This window comes from Cervus canadensis, chromosome 3 (genome assembly GCF_019320065.1).
Source record: "Cervus canadensis isolate Bull #8, Minnesota chromosome 3, ASM1932006v1, whole genome shotgun sequence".
NCBI lineage: Eukaryota > Metazoa > Chordata > Mammalia > Artiodactyla > Cervidae > Cervus > Cervus canadensis.
Genome location: NC_057388.1, coordinates 49907483 through 49927371, shown reverse-complemented (window position 1 = coordinate 49927371; position 19889 = coordinate 49907483). Strand labels below are relative to the sequence as shown.

Here is a 19889-nt window from a genome sequence, read left to right as displayed (position 1 = left end):
CTTTTTATGTTGCTACTTTGGGGAAAAAAGAAATTGCATTTAGTTAGTAAATCTGAGTCATGTTTTTTTAAATTAATCCTCTGTTGAATCTAAGTAAGAGAAAGCTCCATGAATATTTTCCTAGAAAATTATGCTAAACACAAATTTAGTAAAATTGTAAAAATATACAATTGATGATTCTAGAAGATATTTGAAAATAAATTTAACTGCAAAACAAAAATAAACTGTCCATAATTTGACAGAAATGAGGTACTTTTTATTAGAAGAGGAAATGTGTAGTATCTAAATCAGTTGTAAATGCAGATTTCCAAAATAGTAGAAAGTTAAATTATTTCAGCATTTATTGGTATTTATTTATTATTATTTAGTATTGTTACTCAGCATTTACTGAATACCAGTTACATATTGGGCTTCCCTGGTAGCTCAGCTAGTAAAGAATCTGCCTGCAATGCAGGAGACCCAGGTTCAATTCCTGCCTTGGGAAGATCCCCTGGAGGAGGGCATGGCAACCCACTCCAGTATTCTTGCCTTGGGAATCCTCATGGACGAAGGAGCCTGGCGGGCTACAGCCCGTAGGGTCACAAAGAGTTGGACACGACTGAGTGGCTAAGAACCACATATTTACATGTTGGACCCAAACCACAGAAGACATAAAGACCATAGGTAAAATGTCATCATTCCCTTCGAGAGGCCTATATTCTAATATAAAGCTGGCATGAAAAGCATTATAATACACGTTAAAATGTCATATATAAATACCCATATGCTTTCTCTGGAAAAAATAAAGCCAGAGAGATGATCATTTCAACTGTAAATGTTGAAGAAAGTTATCTGAGGGACAAGCTATTTTGACTGATTCATGAAATTTAGTCCAGAGGCCTGTTAATACCCGATGTGTACTAATTACCTGTTGTTTGCGTAAGAAATTACCCCCAAATTAAGCAACTTCAATACACATTTATTATCTCTGTTTCTGGGGACCAGGAATCTGGGTAGAGCTTAAACGGATCCTCTGACTTACATTCGCTCACAACTAAGGGGTCAGTCTAGGGTCTCCAGTTTCACCTGAAGCCTTGACTGGGGAAGGACCTACTACATTCACTTGGACATTTTTACAAAATGCAATTTCTCAGACATATTAGACTTAGGGCCTCAGTACCCTGATGATTTTGGTTAGAGCATATTCTCAATTAATCCCTTGAGGTATGGGACTCTCTGACATGGCATTTTGCTTCTGAATTTGAAAGTCAAATAAGAGAATAAGTGTGCTAGCAAGATGGAAGTCATAAGCTTTTGTAACCTGATCATAGAAGTGACATCCCATTACTTCTGCTGTATTCTACTGGTTAGAAGCAAGTCACTATATGCAGCCCACACTCAAGGAGAAGGTAATTGCACATGGATAGAAATTCAAGGAACTGAGGTCATTAAAGGCCAACTTAGAACTCTGCCACAGTTCAGTTCAGTTCAGTTCAGTCGCTCAGTCATGTCTGACTCTTTGCCACCCCGTGAACTGCATCACGCCAGGCCTCCCTGTCCATCACCAACTCCTGGAGTCCACCCAGACCCATGTCCATTGTGTCAGTCATGCCATCCAGTTATCTCATTCTCTGTCATCCCCTTCCCCTCCTGCCCTCAATCTTTCCCAGCATCAGGGTCTTTTCAAAAGAGTCAGCTCTCCGCATCTGGTGGCCAAAGTACTGGAGTTTCAGCTTCAGCATCAGTCTCTCCAATGAACACCCAGGACTGATCTCCTTTAGGATGGACTGGTTGGATCTCCTTGCAGTCCAAGGGACTCTCAAGAGTCTTCTCCAACACCACAGTTCAAAAGTATCAATTCTTTGGTGCTCAACTTTCTTTATAGTCCAACTTTCACATCTATACATGACTACTGGAAAAACCATAGCCTTGACTAGACAGACCTTTGTTGGCAAAGTAATGTCTCTGCTTTTTAATATGCTGTCTAGGTTGGTCATAACTTTCCTTCCAAGGAGCAAGTGTCTTTTAATTTCATGGCTGCAATCATCATCTGCAGTGATAAAAATAAAGTCAGCCACTGTTTTCACTGTTTCCCCATCTATTTGCCATGAAGTGATGGGACCAGATGCCATGATCTTAGTTTTCTGAATGTTGAGCTTTTTAAGCCAACTTATTCACTCTCCTCTTTCACTTTCATCAAGAGGCTCTTTAGTTCTTCTTCACTTTCTGCCATAAGGGTGGTGTCATCTGCATAAGTTTTATTTGAGAAAACAGGAATAAAAACTTTCAACTACACGTATAAAGAAGTTTCTTCGTGCATCATCCACTCAGATTGAGCATTGGGAGTTACTTTAGAAGCCTGTTAACATTCCAACAGACTAAAAGATTTTCATTTTACAGCTAGTTGTTATACAAGTGAGTTATCAAGAATTCCTTTTGAGCCAGGATCATACTACTAAGGGTAATTACTATTCCTTGAAAACTTATTCTCTTAACTACTATTCCTTGAGCCACTGTGTATCTATATTTTCATTTACCATAACAATCTGCTTATAAGATAAAATTGTATGTACATGAGAAAAACTGAGCACATCACTTAAAACTACTCTTTCATAACATATATTGCAGTAATACACAGACCTAACACACAATGACTCAAAGCAACCAAAACTTATTTGTTTACATAACATTCCAATGTCTCCTCAGGTTGGCAAATGGGAGAACAACATAATGGATTATCCCAAAATTTTCTTTTTTTTTTTTTTTCATTTATTTTTATTAGTTGGAGGCTAATTACTTTACAATATTGTAGTGGTTTTTGCTGTACATTGACATGAATCAGCCATGGATTTACATGTATTCCCCATCCCGATCCCCCCTCCCGCCTCCCTCCCCATGCCATCCCTCTGGGTCTTCCCAGTGCACCAGCCCTGAGCACCTGTCTCATGCATCCAACCTGGGCTGGTGATCTGTTTCACCCTTGATAGTATACTTGTTTCAATGCTATTCTCTCAGAGCCTCCCACCCTCACCTTCTCCCATTGAGTCCCAAAGTCCATTTGGTACATCTGTGTCTGTTTTTCTGTTTTGCATATAGGGTTATCATTACCATCTTTTTAAATTCCATATATATGCATTAGTATACTGTATTGGTCTTTATCTTTCTGGCTTACTTCACTCTGTATAATGGGCTCCAGTTTCATCCATCTCATTAGAACTGGTTCAAATGAATTCTTTTTAATGGCTGAGTAATATTCCATAGTGTATATGTGCCACAGCTTCCTTATCCATTTCGTCTGCTGATGGGCATCTAGGTTGCTTCCATGTCCTGGCAATTATAAGCAGTGCTGCTATGAACATTGGGGTGCACGTGTCTCTTTCAGATCTAGTTTCCTTGGTGTGTATGCCCAGGAGTGGGATTGCTGGGTCATATAGCAGTTCTATTTCCAGTTTTTTAAGGATCCTTTATGACACACCTCCCAGAATATTGGAAATAAAAGCAAAAATAAACAAATGGGACCTAATGAAACTTAAAAGCTTTTGCACTACAAAGGAAACTATAAGCAAGGTGAAAAGACAGCCCTCAGAATGGGAGAAAATAATAGCAAACGAAGCAACAGACAAAGGATTAATCTCAAAAATATACAAGCAACTCCTGCAGCTCAATTACAGAAAAATAAACGACCCAATCAAAAAATGGGCCAAAGAACTAAACAGACATTTCTCCAAAGAAGACATACAGATGGCTAACAAACACATGAAAAGATGCTCAACATCACTCATTATCAGAGAAATGCAAATCAAAACCACAACGAGGTACCATTACACACCAGTCAAGATGGCTGCTATCCAAAAGTCTACAAGCAATAAATGCTGGAGAGGGTGTGGAGGAAAGGGAACCCTCTTACACTGTTGGTGGGAATGCAAACTAGTACAGCCACTATGGAGAACAGTGTGGAGATTCCAATATTTTCATTTAGGGAGTTAGGCTGATGGTTTCTCTGTCAGCTTCAATATGCAGTCTCATATAATGTCACAGGAGTTTCCAGAAAACCACAGAGGACCACTTCTGTTCATATTCCTTGGTTAAACCTTCAACATGTGGCCAGCCCACATTGAAAAGGAAGCTTAACACCATAATCAAATGGGACTTATTCCCAGGGATGCAAAGCTTTTTCAATATCTGCCGATCAATTAGTGTGATATATAACACAACAAAAGTTGAAAAATAAAAAAACTATACAATAACCTCAATAGACACAGAAAAAGCTTTTGACATAATTCAACACCTGTTTATAATAAAAAAAAACAATCCAGAAAGTGAGCACAGAGGGGAAATATCTCAACAAAATAAAGGCTATCTTGACACACTTATAGGTCACATCATATTCAATGGTGAGAAGCTGAAAGCATTTCCTCTAAGATCAGGAGCAAGACAAGGGTACCTACTCTCATCACTTTAATTCAACATAGTTTTTGGAATTTCTAACCATGGCAATCAGAGAAGGGAAAAAAAAAGGAATCCAAATAGGAAAAGAAGAAAAACAATCACTGTTTGCAGATGACATGATTGTACACACAGAAAATTCTAAAGATGCTTCCGGAAAACTAGAAGAGCTCATTAATGAATTCAGCAATGTTGCAGGATACTAAATTGATACATAGACATTTGTTGCATTTCTATACACTAACAACAAAAGATAAGAAAGAAAGCAGTCTCATTTACCATTGCATCAAAAGGAATAAAATACACAGGAATAAACATATCTAAGGAGGCAAAAGGACTGTACGCCAAAAACTTTAAGACTTTGATAAATGAAATTGAAGGTTACACAAACAGATGGGAACATATATCCTGTTCTTGGATTGAGAAAAATGAATATTGTGAAAATGACTATACTATTCAGTGCAGTTTACAAATTCAATGCAATGTCTATCAAATTACCAAAATGGCATTGTCCACAGAACTAGAACAAATAATTTAAGAACTTCTATGGAAACACAAAGGATCCCAAATAGGCAAAGCAAACTTGAGAAAGAAAACAGAGCTGAGTGAATCAGGCTTCTTGACTTCAGACTATACTTCAAAGCTATAGTCATCAAAACAGTATAGTACTGGTACCAAAAAAAAAAAAAAAAGAAAAAGAAATGTAGATGATTGGAACAGGATAGAAAGTTAAGAAATAAACCCATGCACCTATGGCCAATTAATCTGTAACAAAGGAGGCAAGAATACAGAATGGAGGAAAGACAGTGTCTTCAATAAGTGGTACTGGGAAAATGGGACAGCTACATATTAAAAAGTGAACCTGGAGCATTCTTTAACACCATACACAAAAAATAAACTCAAAATGGGTTAAAGACCTAAATATGAGATCAGACACAATAAATCTCTTAGAGGAAACTAGACAGAACATTTTTTGACATAAATTGCAGCAATCCATTTTTCATCTGTCTCCTAGAGTAATGGAAATAAAAATAAAACAAAATGATAAAAGTAAACAAAATAACAAACTGAACAAAAAGAAACAAATGGAACCTAATTAAACTCAAAAGTTTTTGTACAGCAGTGGAAACCACTAGCAAAACAAAAAGACAGTCCACAGGACAGGAGAAAATATTTGCAATGATGCAAACAACAAGAGATTAATCACCAAAATTGACAAACAACTCATGCGGCTCAATACAAAAAATAAACAAACAAACAAATAAATAAATCCAATCAAAAACTGGGCAGGAGACCTAAATAGACTTTCTCCAAAGAAGACACACAGATGGGCAGGAGGCACACGAAAAGATACTCAAGATTGCTAATCATTAGAGAAATGCAACTCAAAACTACAATGAGATATCACCTCCCACCAGTCAGAATGGCCATCATCAACAAGGCTACAATCAACAAACAGCAAATGCCAGAGTGTTTGTGGAGAAAAGAGAACCATCTTATGCTGTTAGTGAGAATGTAAATTGGATAGCCACTATGGAGAACAGTATGGACGTTTCTTAAAAAACTAAAAATAGAGCTACCATATTGTGCAGGAATCCCACTTCTGTGCATATACCTAAAGAAAACTCTAGTTTAAAAGGAAACATGCACACCAGTGTTCATAGCAACTCTATTTACAACAGCCAAGACATGGAGACAACCTGAATGTCCACTGACAGATAAATGAATAAAGGTGTGGTGTGTGTGTGTGTATACACAAAGGAATATTACTCAGCCATCATAAAGAATGAAATAATGCCATTTGCAGCAACATCGATAGACCTGGAAATTATCATACTAAGTGAAGAAAGTCAGACAGAGAAACACAAATATCACATGATATTGCTTTTATGCAGAAACTAAGGAAAAATGATATAAATGAATTTATTTCCAAAACAGAAACAGATACACAGACTTAGAAAATGAACTTATGGTTACCAAGGAGAAAGGGTGGGAGGGAAGTAGAGATTGGGAATTTGGGATTGACAAGTACACATTGCTATACTTAAAACAGATAACCAATAAAGACCCATTGTATAGCACAGGGAACTCTTCTCAGTATTTTGCAAAAGCCTAAATGAGAACAAAAATTTGAAAATTAATAGAACCTTGTATAACTGAATCACATTTCTACACACCTGAAACTAACACAACATTTTTAATCAACTATACTTCAATATAAACTAAAAAAGAAAAAAAAGAAAAAAGAAATGTAGTCAGTTCGGTAGCCTAAGAAGGAATAGAAAATGATCTTGTTGAACCAGTAGTTTCTCCCACAAAGTAAATGTCAAGATTCTAAACAAGGTTGAGATCACTGAGGTTGAAAAAGTCTGTGTACTAGATTGTATATATACATGTACTAGACAGTATAATATAATGTATTAATATGTGCTGGTGCTTAGGGCATTTTGAGTTCCAGGTTCAAAAGAAAACAGTTGAAATCACAGAGCGGTCGCTTCTACCAAAACCAGTACAAGATGATGACGTGCTTAGTCTCACTGTAGGATAAGCTCTGTTAGGACCTTTTTAGCCCTTCTTTTTAACCTGAAAAAAATTACAAGTAAATATCTAGTTTCAGTAGCAATTTCAGAGTTCCTAACACACAGATCAGTATGTGTGAATATTTGGGAAGAACAGAGAACGCTGAGGAAAATTCATGCTATTAAATGTAGACCATGGGGAATTTCATAGGGCTTCCCTGGTGGCTCAGAGGTTAAAGCATCTGCCTCCAATGTGGGAGACCCAGGTTCGATCCCTGGGTCAGGAAGATCCCCTGGAGAAGGAAATGGCAACCCACTCCAGTATTCTTGCCTGGAGAATCCCATGGACAGAGGAGCCTGGTAGGCTACAGTCCATGGGGTCTCAAAGAGTCGGACACGACTGAGCGACTTCACTTCACTTCAGGCTATGGGGAATTTCATAGATATCATTTGTGGGAGCATCTGTTGTAGTATGCTACCATCTACATATGACACATATGCTGATGTCAAGGACCAGGTTAAAAAAACTGAAGAATTTTTTGTATCTTCTTGATTTTCCAACATTTTCAGAATATAATTGCTCTGAATTTTATTCTTTTTCTAACACCTTTGATAAACTTAAATCTATCTTAGCAGTGGTTGATCTTCAACATGATGATGATGCATTTCATTCCCTCACTGACATGTACCATACATACCTTCCATTAGTGATTCACTGACCTTATTTTTTACATCAGAGAGTAACCTAGCAACCTGATTATCCCAGTCAGCATGAGGCCAAAGGGAAAACCATTCAGGAGGAAAATACTCTCCTGTTTGGCTCTCTCAGTAACCACTTTGCCAGAAGTCAACTACTTAGAGTGACTGAGGGCATCAAGTCCGAGCCTTGGGTCTCCTGTTGTGCATGTCCAGATCAACCTATCCTAGCTTCATTGCTATTCACTAAGCTTCCAGTCTATTCCTTCATCTGCCTATTCACTCAAAATAGAAAATTTGAATATTTCATACAAGATGTTATATATTCCCACAGATACCATGTTTTATTTCAGTGAAAGCCCAACAAACCTAGTCCAATGCAACCAATCCATAGAAAAAAAGCCGGTTAAGAATCTCCTTCTTCTTAGGATGCCTTAGAGTTACAGTCTTTGGCACCTTAGATGATGGGGTTTAGGTTGTATTTAAATGATTTCTGTCCTAATAGATTAACATATAATAATAATTTTTAAAAATGGGCTTCCCTTGTGGCTCAACTGGTAAAGAATTCACCTGTAATGCCAGAGACCTAGGTTCAATCCCTGGGTCGGGGAGATCCCCTGGAGAAGGGAAAGGCTATCCACTCCAGTATTCTGGTCTGGAGAATTACATGGACTGTATAGTCCATGGGGTCACAAAGAGTTGGATACAACTGAGCAACTTTTACTTTCACTTTTAATAAATTAAATTAGTTGGCCTTGACAACTTACTTCTAGCTGTGAAATAGCCAAGATATCTACATAAGATATCTACATAAGAATTATATTCATTGTAGATCATAATCACAGTGGATATTTTCTCTTAAGTTCTACTGGCTCATTTACCTGACTGCCACTATTTTGGTCCTTTTTTTAGTTAATGTCTTCCTTTCCATCACAGCTCTGGCCTTGATGTTTAGATTTTTTTTTTTTTGGAAATTGTCTCATCTACATTGTCAACATTTCCCCTCAGTGACCTCATTCACACAACTAACCCTGATTCTCCATCCTCCAAACTGCCTGGTTAGAACATCAGACTGGTTTGCCACTTTGTAGAAAATAATAAGGTTAAGCTTTCCCTTTTATGTATTCATGCAAATGAACAAAGACAAGCACAGTTCCGATAATGCTAGTAACTAGGAATGTTCTTTACAATCTGCGTGATCCCAGGAGGAATTTCCAGGACCAAAGTAGAGGAGCCCTAAGGCAGATTATCAGGGCTATGCAGGAACAAAGAAGGACATTTCCATCGAATCCCACTGTGAGCTTGTGTCAAAAACTTGATGTCTTAACAGAGAGAATTCTGCATGCACCTCTCTGCTATGTCAAAGATACTGTTTAAGCTGGACAGGACCATTACAAACTATTATCCCATCAGAACCTCTCTTTCTGTATCTAATTGAAGACTATTTTCCAAGAACAATACCAAGCCAATCATAGAAAGGCATGGCCAGTGCAACATTCTCTCTTGTCATGGGAATTTTACAAGGCAACAGGAGGGTAGCAAGGTAGGAACAAATTAGTATACACTGCACAAATTAGTATACACCAAAGTAATCTTTTTAAGTAAGAAAAGGATTATAGGACTTTTTAAAATAATGGGTGAAGATATGACATAATTAAAACTCAACATTCAAAAGCTTAAAACTCATAGTCAAAAAACTAAGATCATGGCATCTGGTCCCATCGCTTCATGGTAAATAGATGGGGAAACAATGGAAATGGTTATAGATTTTATACTCTTGAGCAGCAAAATCACTGCAGAAGGTGACTGCAGCCACGAAATTAAAAGATGCTTGCTCCTTGGAAGAAAAGCTAGGACAAACCTAGACAGCATATTAAAAAGCATAGACATTATTTTGCCAACAAAGGTCTGTCTAGTCAAAGCTATGGTTTTTCCAGTAGTCATGTAAGGACAAGAGAGTTGGACTATAAAGAAGGCTGAGTGCTTAAGAATTGATGTTTTTGAACTGTGATATTGGAGAAGACTCCTGAGAATCCCTTGGACTACAAGCAGATCAAAGTAATCAATTCTAAAGGAAATCAGTCCTGAATATTCATTGGAAGGACTGATGCTGAAGCTGAGGTTCCAATACTTTGGCCACCTAATGCAAAAAGTCGACCCATTGGAAAAGACCCTCCTGCTGGGAAAGAATGAAGGCAGGAGGAGAAAGGGATGACAAAGGATGAGATGGTTGGATGGCATTGCTGACTCAATGGACATGAGCTTGAGAAAACTCCAGGAGATAGTGAAGGACAGGGAAGCCTGGCGTGCTACAGTTCATGAGGTAAAAAAGAATCAGATGTGACTGAGCAACTGAACAACAACAACATATGAAATTATTTTGCATGTTCAGATGATGAGGCAGTGGGAGAAGGACATCTCATCTCAGTCCATATGAGAGATGCTACTGCACAGTGGTCAGGTACCTACTTCGCTCCTTAATATCCATAGCTTGGGCATGACATTGTACAGGAGGCAATGATCAAGACCATTCCCAAGAAAAAGAAATGCAAAAAGACAAAATGGTTGTCTGAGGAGGGCTAAGAAATAACTGAGAAAAGAAGAGAAGCTAAAGGCAAAGGAGAAAAGAAAAGATATACCCATTTGAGTGCAGAGTCCCAAAGAATAGCAAGGAGAGATAAGAAGGCCTTCCTCAGTGATCAGTGCAAAGAAATCGAGGAAAACAATAGAATGGGAAAGACTAGAGATCTCTTCAAGAAAGTTAGAGATACCAAGGGAACTTTTCATGCAAAGATGGGCACAAGAAAGGACAGAAATGGTATGGACCTAACAGAAACAAAAGATACTAAGAAGAGGTGGAAGGAATACACAGAAGAACTGTACAAAAAAGATTTTCATGACCCAGATAACCATGGTGGTGTGATCACTCACCTAGAATCAGACATCCTGGAATGCAAAGTCCAGTGGGCCTTCGGAAGCATCACTATGAACAAAGCTAGGGAAGGTGATGGAATTCAAGTTGAGCTATTTCAAATCCCTAAAGATGATGCTGTGAAAGTGCTTCACTCAATATGCCAGCAAATTTGGAAAACTCAGCAGTGGCCACAATTGGAAAAGGTCAGTTTGTATTCCAATTCCAAAGAAAAGCAATGCCAAAGAATGTTCAAACTACCGAACAACTATACTCATTTTACACACTAGTAAAGTAATGCTCCAAATCCTCCAAGCCAGGCTTCAACAGTATGTGAACCATGAACTTCAAGATGTTTAAGATAGATTTAGAAAAGGCAGAGGAACCAGAGATCAAATTGCTAACATCCGTTGGATCATAAAAAAAGCAAGAGAGTTCCAGAAAAATGTCTACTTCTGCTTTATTGACTATGCCAAAGCCTTTGACTGTGTGAATCACAACAAACTGTGGACAATTCTTAAAGAGATGGGAATACCAGACCACCTGACGTGCCTCCTGAGAAATCTGTATGCAGGTCAAGAAGGAACAGTTAGAACTGGACATGGACTGGTTCCAAATCGGGAAAGGAATACATCAAGGCTGTATACTGTCACTTTTATTTAATTTAATGCAGAGTCAGTTCAGTTCATTTCAGTCTCTCAGTCGTGTCTGACTCTTTGCAACCCCATGAACTGCAGCAGGCCAGGCCTCCCTATGCATCACCAACTCCCGGAATTTACTAAAACTCATATCCATTGAGTCCATGATGCCATCAAACCATCTCATCCTCTGTTGTCCCCTTCTCCTCCAGCCTTCAATCTTTCCCAGCAACAGGGTCTTTTCAAATGAGTCAGTTCTTCACACCAGGTAGCCAAAGCTCAGCATGAGTCCTTGCAAAGAATATTCAGGACTAATTTCCTTTAGGATGAACTGATTGGATCTCCTTGCAACTCATCTCACATGCTAGAAAGTAATGCTCAAAATTCTCCTAGCCTGGCTTCAGCAGTATGTGAACCATGAGCCTCCAGATATTCAAGCTGGATTTAGAAAAGGCGGAGGAACCAGATATCAAATTTCCAACATCCATTGGATCAACAAAAAACAATTTCATGGCTACAGTCACCATCTGCAGTGATTTTGGAGCCCCCCCTCAAAATAAAGTCTCTCACTGTTTCCATTGTTTCCCTATCTATCTGCCATGAGGGGATGAGACTGGATGCCATGATCTTAGTTTTCTGAATGCTAAGTTTTAAGCCAACTTTTTCACTTTCATCAAAAGGCTCCTTAGTTCTTCTTTACTTTCTGCCATAAGGGTGGTGCCATCTGCATGCATATATGAGGTTATTGATATTTCTCCTGGCAATCTTGATTCCAGCATGTGCTTCATCCAGCCCAGCATTTCACATGATGTACTCAGCATATAAGATAAATAAGCAGAAGTGACAATATACAGCCTTGACATACTCCTTTCCCTGTTTGGATCCAGTCTGTTGTTCCATGTCCAGTTCTAACTGTTGCTTCTTGACCTGCATACAGATTTCTCAGGAGGCACGTCAGGTGGTCTGGTATTCCCATCTCTTTAAGAATTGTCCAGAGTTTTTTGTGATCCACACAGTTAAAGACTTTGACGTAGTCAATAAAGCAGATGTAGATGTTTTTCTGCAACTCTTTTGCTTTTTCGATGATTCAACGGATGTTGGCAATTTGATCTCTGATTCCTCTGCCTTTTCTAAATCCAGCTTGAACATCTGGAAGTTCATCGTTCACATACTGTTGAAGCCTGGCTTGGAAAAGATTGAGCATTACTTTACTAGCATGTGAGATGAGTGCAAATGTGCTATAGTTTGAGCATTCTTTGTCATTGCCTTTCTTTGGGATTGGAGTGCAAACTGACCTTTGCCAGTTGTGGCCACTGCTGAGTTTTCCAAATTTGCTGGCATATTGAGTGCAGCACTTTCACAGCATCATTCTCTAGGATTTGAAATAGCTCAACTTGAATTTCATCACCTCCACTAGCTTTGTTCATAGTGATGCTTCCTAAGGCCAACTGGACTTTGCATTTCAGGATGTCTGGTTCCAGGTGAGTGATCACACCATCATGATTATCTGGGTCATGAAGATCTTTTTGTATAGTTCTTTTGTGTATTCTTGCCACCTCTTCTTAATATCTTCTGCTTCTGTTAGGTCCATACAATTTCTGTCCTTTATTGTGCCTATCTTTGCATGAAATGTTCCCTTGGTATCTCTAATTTGCTTGAAGAGATCTCTAGTCTTTCCCATTTTATTGTTTTACTCTATTTCTTTGTATTGATTGCTGAGAAAGGCTTTCTTATCTATCCTTGCTATTCTTTGAAACTCTGCTTTCAAATGGGTATATGTATCCTTTTCTCCTTGGCCTTTCACTTCTCTTCTATTCACAGCTATTTGTAAGGTCTCCTCAGACAACCATTTTTCCTTTTTGCATTTCTTTCTTTGGGGATGATCTTGATCCCTGCCTCCTGTACGATGTCATGAACCACTGTCCATAGTTCTTCAAGTACTCTCTATCAGATCTAATCCCTTGAATCTATTTGTCCCTTCTACTGTACAATCATTAAGCGTTTTGATTTAGGTTATGCCTGAATGGTCTGGTGGTCTTCCCTAATTTCTTCAATTTAAGTCTGAATTTGGCAATAAAGAATTCATGGTCTGTGCCACATTCAGCTCCTGGTCTTGTTTTTGCTGACTGTATTGAACTTCTCCACCCTATGCAGAGTACATCATGTGAAATTCTGGGCTGGATGAAGCACAAGCTAGAATCAAGATTGCTGGGAAAAATATCTATAACCTCACATACCAGATGACACCACACTTATGGAAGAAAGTGAAGAAGAACTAAAGAGCCTCTTGATGAAAGTGAAAGAAGAAAGTGAAAAACTTGGCTTAAAACTCAACATTCAGAAAATTAAGATCATGGCATCTGGTCCCATCACTTCATGGCAAATAGATGGGGAAACAACGGAAACAGTGACAGACTTTACTTTTTTGAGCTCCATCATTTCTGCAGATGGTGACTGCAGCCATGAAATTAATAGACACTTGCTCCTTGTACTAAAGCTATGACCAACCTAGACAGCACATTGAAAAGCAGAGATATTACTTTACCAACAAAGGTCCATCTAGTCAAAGCTACTGGTTTTCCAGTAGTCATGTACAGATGTGAGAATGGACTATAAAGAAAGTTGAGTGCCGAAGAATTGATACTTTTGAACTGTGGTATTGGAGAAGACTCTTGAGAGTCCCTTGGACTGCAAGGAGATCCAATCAGTCTATCCTAAAGTAAATCAGTCCTCAATATTCAGGAAGGATCGATGCTGAAGCTGAAACTCCAATACTTTGGCCACCTGATGCAAAGAACTGACTCATTGGAAAATTTGCTGATGCTGGGAAATATTGAAGGTGGAAGAAGGGGGCAACAGAGGATGAGATGGTTGAATGGCATCACTAAGTCAATGGACATGAGTTTGAGTAAGTTCCGGAAGTTGGTGATGGACAGGGAAGCCTGGCGTGCTACAGTCCGTGGGGTCACAAAGAGTCGGGTATGACTGTCTGAACTGGGAAAGTTACTTGACTTAATTGTGCCTCAGGTTCCCCAAAGTTTTTTGTGAGGCTGAAATGACTGGAAATACCTAAAGCACCTAGAATAATAACTGGCACATAGTAATTATAAATGTATCTACTGTTAACAATTAGATAATAACGGGACAAAAAAAATTCCTGTGGGGGAGACCGTTCTGTCTGACTTGAAAACTTGAAATAGATGCTGATAGCATCTGTGTAAGCAATGAGGGCAATGAAGAAAAGTCCTCCTACCCCAAATACTGGCAAACAACTAACCTGAATAGTCCTATTATTAATGAGTTTGTGCATTTGCAAATACGTGAATAAACCCTGTGCATTCAGGGCATACATGCACACGCTCACTATGAAGCGAACAGAAAGAATCTATACCATAACCCAAGATGAAAAACAAATTGTCTCAGGAATGAAAGTAAAAGGAAACTTGAACTATTTACTACAGCAAACAGAAATGTCTTGGGAAAAGCAGATGTTGTACTTATTATTAAAGGGAGGAATATAATGAACACTGAAAATGGTGACAAAATATTAAAAAAGACAAAATAATCTCAGATGAAAGGAATGCTTAATAAATAGCCAAAATATGTAAGAGAAGGCAGGGATAAAATAACGAATTATATAAGAAACTGGGCTTCCCAGGTGGTGCTGGTGGTAAAGAAGCTTCCTGCCAATGCAGGAGACATAAGAGACATAGGTGTGATCCCTGGGTTGGGAAGATCCACTGGAGGAGGGCATGGCAACCTACTCCAGTATTTTTTCTTGGAGAATCCCATGGACAGAGGAGCCTGGAGGGTTATAGTCCATGGGGTTGGGGGTCACAAAGAGTCGGGGATGACTGAAGTGACTTAGCCGCAGCAGCAGATTATAAGGGAACTGAACATAAAGCACCTGAATATACATCAGCTTTAGGAATAAAAGGAGCAAAATCAATACTTCATAAAATCAAATCAGTGATTAAGAAAACCTTGAGAAACCCCCCAGAGCATAGAGCATAAAGACAAGAGATGAAAAGATAAAAGATTAGAATGTGAAATAGGAAAAAATGAAACTATATTCATGGTCAATGGTATTTTAGAAAAAGGAATTAGACCAAATGGGAAAAGAACAATAACCCTCAACCTTAGTTGGTATAAAAATCCTTTTCGTATCTGGAAAAAGATACAAGTCTACAGATGGAAAGATCTCCTTCTTCAACAAATATTAGAAGTAATTTTAAAAAATTCTTGTATTCTTACTGTTCATTGGATTGCCGTTCCAATTTAAAAAGACGTAGGTTTCAGAAAATGGTAACAAATCAGAACTCCATCGCAGAGATTTAAGATGAAAAATTACATATTAACATCTATAAGAAATTATGCTATTATATGGTGCTTTCTGACATTACCATGAATTTCCTTTAAAAAAAAAACCAATTAACATTCTACAAAAATATTACAGTATTCTGTACTACAGTTTCAAAAGCACCAGGTAATCATATTGTGAACTTCTGGAATAATGGTATCACACACAAATTTCTTTGTAGAGTTGTAGACAAAAATGGTTAAGTTCCTACCCGTATTAGTTTGCTAGGGCTGCCATAACAAAGTGCCACAAACTAGAAGGTTTACACAACAGAAATCCATTCCTCATAGTCCCGGAGGCTAGAAGTTCAAGATCAAAGTGTTGGCAGGGTTTGTTTCCCCTGAGCTTGTGGGTGGCTGTCTTCTCTATGTGTTTCCACGTGGCCTTCCCTCTGTGTGTTTGTGTCCTAATCCCTACTTCTTATAAGCATACCAGCCATACTGGATTAAGGCTAACCCCAATAACCTCACTTTAAGTTATTTAACTTTTAAAAGATCTTCTCTCCAAATTCAGCCATATTCTGTGTTAAAAGTTAGGACTTAAATATATGAACTTTTTGCTGAGTGGCATGATTCAGCACATAACACTACCAAAATTTTTTTTCAAAAATAAAGCTTCTCTCAGGGTTTCATCCAATATTAAAAGCCAGAAGATATGGTTCAACTTATTCAGAATTTTGTGGGAGGAATAAAAGTACATAATATGATAACTCTATACTCAGTCATGCTTTAATTCCTGTATGAAGACAATTTGAAGAAATGTTCAACCACATAATGGTTCCAAAGATTTACTGTTACTAATCAAGATATAAAGCTCAATAATTGTGAAACATGATCATGAAAAACTGCATACAAAATGGCAGCCATGTCAAAAATATGACTTGAGAAAGTCAGATTGGTAATACAAGAAAATTAAATTAATTATACCTTGAATTTGAATTTCCAAAACTAGTAAGTGGATGTAGGAGGACTGAAGAAGAACACAAACTATTCACTTAATATCTCTACTTTTATTTTAGCTATGTCAATGTGGTTGTTGTTTTAGTTGCTAAGTGTGTCTGACATTTTTGCAACGCCCTGAACTGTACCGCACCAGGTTCCTCTGTCCATGGGATTTTTCCAGGCAAAAATACTGGAGTAGATTGCCATCTCCTTCTCCAGGCAATCTTCCTGACCTAGGGATTGAACCCACGTCTCCTGCACTGGCAGGAGGATTCTTTACCTCTGAACCACCAAGGAAGCCCAGTTATGTCAACAGGTGTGACAATTCTTGGTGTTTACAACTAGTATACATATTTGTTCTTTCTTAAAGGCAAACATTTGTAGAAATAAAATCAGGCATATAAATTCTAAATCATAACAGAAAGCAAAGAAAGCACAGTTTCAATCAACAGTTCTTAATTTTAGGGGTATCAATCTTCCTTCACATTCTTAAAAATTATTGACGACCTAGAAGAGATTTTGTTCTATGGGTTACATATGTTGACACTTACTACAGTGACAAATGAAAGCTGGACAACTTCTAAGACACAATTATGGAAAATAGATTTCATTAACTAATACACATTTCATGACCTGCCAGAATGATGATGGTGTTGCTTTTGCAGACTCCAGCTTTTGAAAACTACACTGTATGCTCATGAGAAAATGAGAGCTGAATGAGGTAGATGATGTCTTAGTATTATTATGAAAATACTTTTGGCCTTGTGAACCTTAAATGGATCTTGGGAACTCCCTGAGGGTCCCAGATCTTTCATTAAGAACCATTGACTTCAATAAGTAAATGAATAGGAAACACCAATAAACCCCCAAAAAAAGTTGAAAAAATAAGACCAAATTTGTATAATAGATGATATTACAAGTAAAGATGAAGAATGAAAACTGATTCACTTTTGATACAAAGGCATCTGCAGCTTGACCTCCCTACACTCTGTTCTGGTGGCCTTTGTTTTTCAAATCCTAAAGGACACCTTTCAGACATCATGTTTTCTGACTTCTGGTGACATTCCTGACAACTTTCCCTTTCATTAAAGTTTTTCCTTCCTTGGTCTCCATATGCTATTTTCTGCCATTTCTACCAATCGCTGTTTGATGACTGTCTTTCCTGGTTAGTTGGTTGGTTTCTGTTTGTTTGTTTTGGACTTCTCAGTTCTCTGGTTCCTGTTTTTTGCCCTCTGCTTTTTTAATGCTATGTTTAAGACATCTCATCTACTCTCTTGATTTAATATCTTTATAATACTTCCTCCCAGAGTTTTGAATGCATATATGTCTATTCATATATCAAACTCCTTACAGGATGTATCTGCTTGAGCCTGTCAAATTTAACACATTCAAAATTTTGTTGAGAAGGTTTCTCCCCTGAAAAGAGTTTTTTCATATACCCCATTCAATCAGTCATCACTCTTGTTGATTTTATTGTAAAAACAAATCTATTTTCTTCTTTTGCTCTTTACTAATAATGACCTTGGAGAAGGAAATGGCAACCCACTCCAGTGGACCGCAGAAGTTGGACACGATTTAGCGACTAAACCACCACCACCACCACTAATGACCTAATTCAGAACTGTTATATCTTATCTGAACTCTTCTAAAACCCTCTTGTGTGGGCTCCCAGACACCAATCTTGACTTCCTTTGATCACTTTCCATCTGCATTCACAGCAATCATCCTAAAAGCCAAACGCCACCATTTTAACCAAAACTTCAAAACTTCATCACCTACAATGCATCTTGTATGACAGATAAACCCCTGCACACCTCTATCATGGAGTCTCTGCTGCTCAGATAGTGACGTCATAAACAGCCGCCGTTATATAGAGGGAGATGCTTTTGACAATAAAAGTCTTCCCAGGTGGTGTTAGTGGTAAAGAACCTGACTGCCAATGCAGACAGATGTAAGATACCTGGCTTCTATCCCTGAGTCAGGAAGATCCCCTAGAGAAGGAAATAGCAACCCATTCCAGTATTCTTGCCTGGAGAATTCCATGGACAGAGGAGCGTGGCGGGCTGCAGTCCATAGGGTTACATAGAGTCGGACACAACTGAAGCAACCTAGCGCACACACCAAAGTCAGTATTTTTCATCTCATTTGAATTGATTTTTCATTTATGAAACTCTGTAAAAATTAAAATATAATTCAAAATATTGTAATAGCTATATATACAAGAGGTAAATATGCCATCATTTATAATAAAAAAGAGGATAAGCAAACACATGTAAATGTGAAAAGTAGAGAAACTCTTTTAAATAATGTATGGTATAGTTATTCTAAATATCCATTAAATAACTTTTATGTATATTTTTAGCAACATGGAAACTATTTATGCTGGAATTTTATGTTGAAAAAGATTATAAAATTGCACATAAACTATGATCAAATCTATGCTTAAAATATAAACACACACACACACACACACATGCATATATAAATACACACACAACCAAACTGGTAACACTGCATATTTTTCTTTTTTCCCTCTCCAATTTTTTGCTAATGCACTCCTGTTGCAATTCTTCTTGTTTTTAAAGATTCATGAAACTTTAAATCTTGGAGTTTTCTTGACATTATACTAATACCAATACTTTTATCCTTGATATGACATAAAATCTTAAACAAACAGAAATTGTCCACTGGGTTTAATTTTTTTCTCTTTTCACTATGATATTTTGGGGTTTATTTTAAAAGGTGCCAATGTAGAAATTAAGGTTTACACTCTTAAAGCAAATAAATCATCTATTAAAAATATCTATAATTTACCTTAGACATTTAATCTCTATAGTGGTTAAGAGCTCAAGATCTGAAGCTAGACTGCCTGGGTTTGTCACCTCAGCTCTGCCACTTACTAATAGTGTGATCTTCGAGAAGTTATTTAACTTCAATGCACCTTAATTTTCACAAGTGTAAAATGGGAATAATAATTACACCTACCTCATGTAGTTGATAAGGATAAAATGACTAAAATAAGTAGAGCACTTAGAACAGTGTTGGGTACATACCAAACACTAAATAAATGTCAATTGTTAGCTATTATCACCATAATATCATGTATTAGCATATTAAATATCTTACCATACAATATATAATTTTATATACATTGTAATTAGTTTTTTTCACATGCATTATTCATTTGCAATCATACCACATATCTGTGAACTAGAGCAGATATTACAACAGTTTTTGCATATGAGAAGTGAAAATCTCACAGAGACTGGGTCACTTGCCCAGAGTTTGAAAATTAGACATTTACCAGATAAAACACACTGACTCATGAATATTCTAATGCTGCCCCAGGGCCCAGGCTCATCATGACCAAAGTATCTGAGTGAGATGAATTCCCTGGCC

General features: G+C 37.7%; 1 long non-coding RNA gene across 1 annotated transcript; it reads right to left on the bottom strand.

Moving 5' to 3' along the window:
- Positions 1–5679: 5679 nt before the first annotated feature.
- On the bottom strand, positions 5680–19554 carry LOC122437770. Its single transcript, XR_006268399.1, has 3 exons — positions 19544–19554; positions 7359–7362; positions 5680–5867 (listed from the first exon to the last, which is right to left on the bottom strand). It is a non-coding gene; the product is annotated as an uncharacterized LOC122437770 (long non-coding RNA).
- Between the last annotated feature and the right edge of the window lie 335 nt (positions 19555–19889).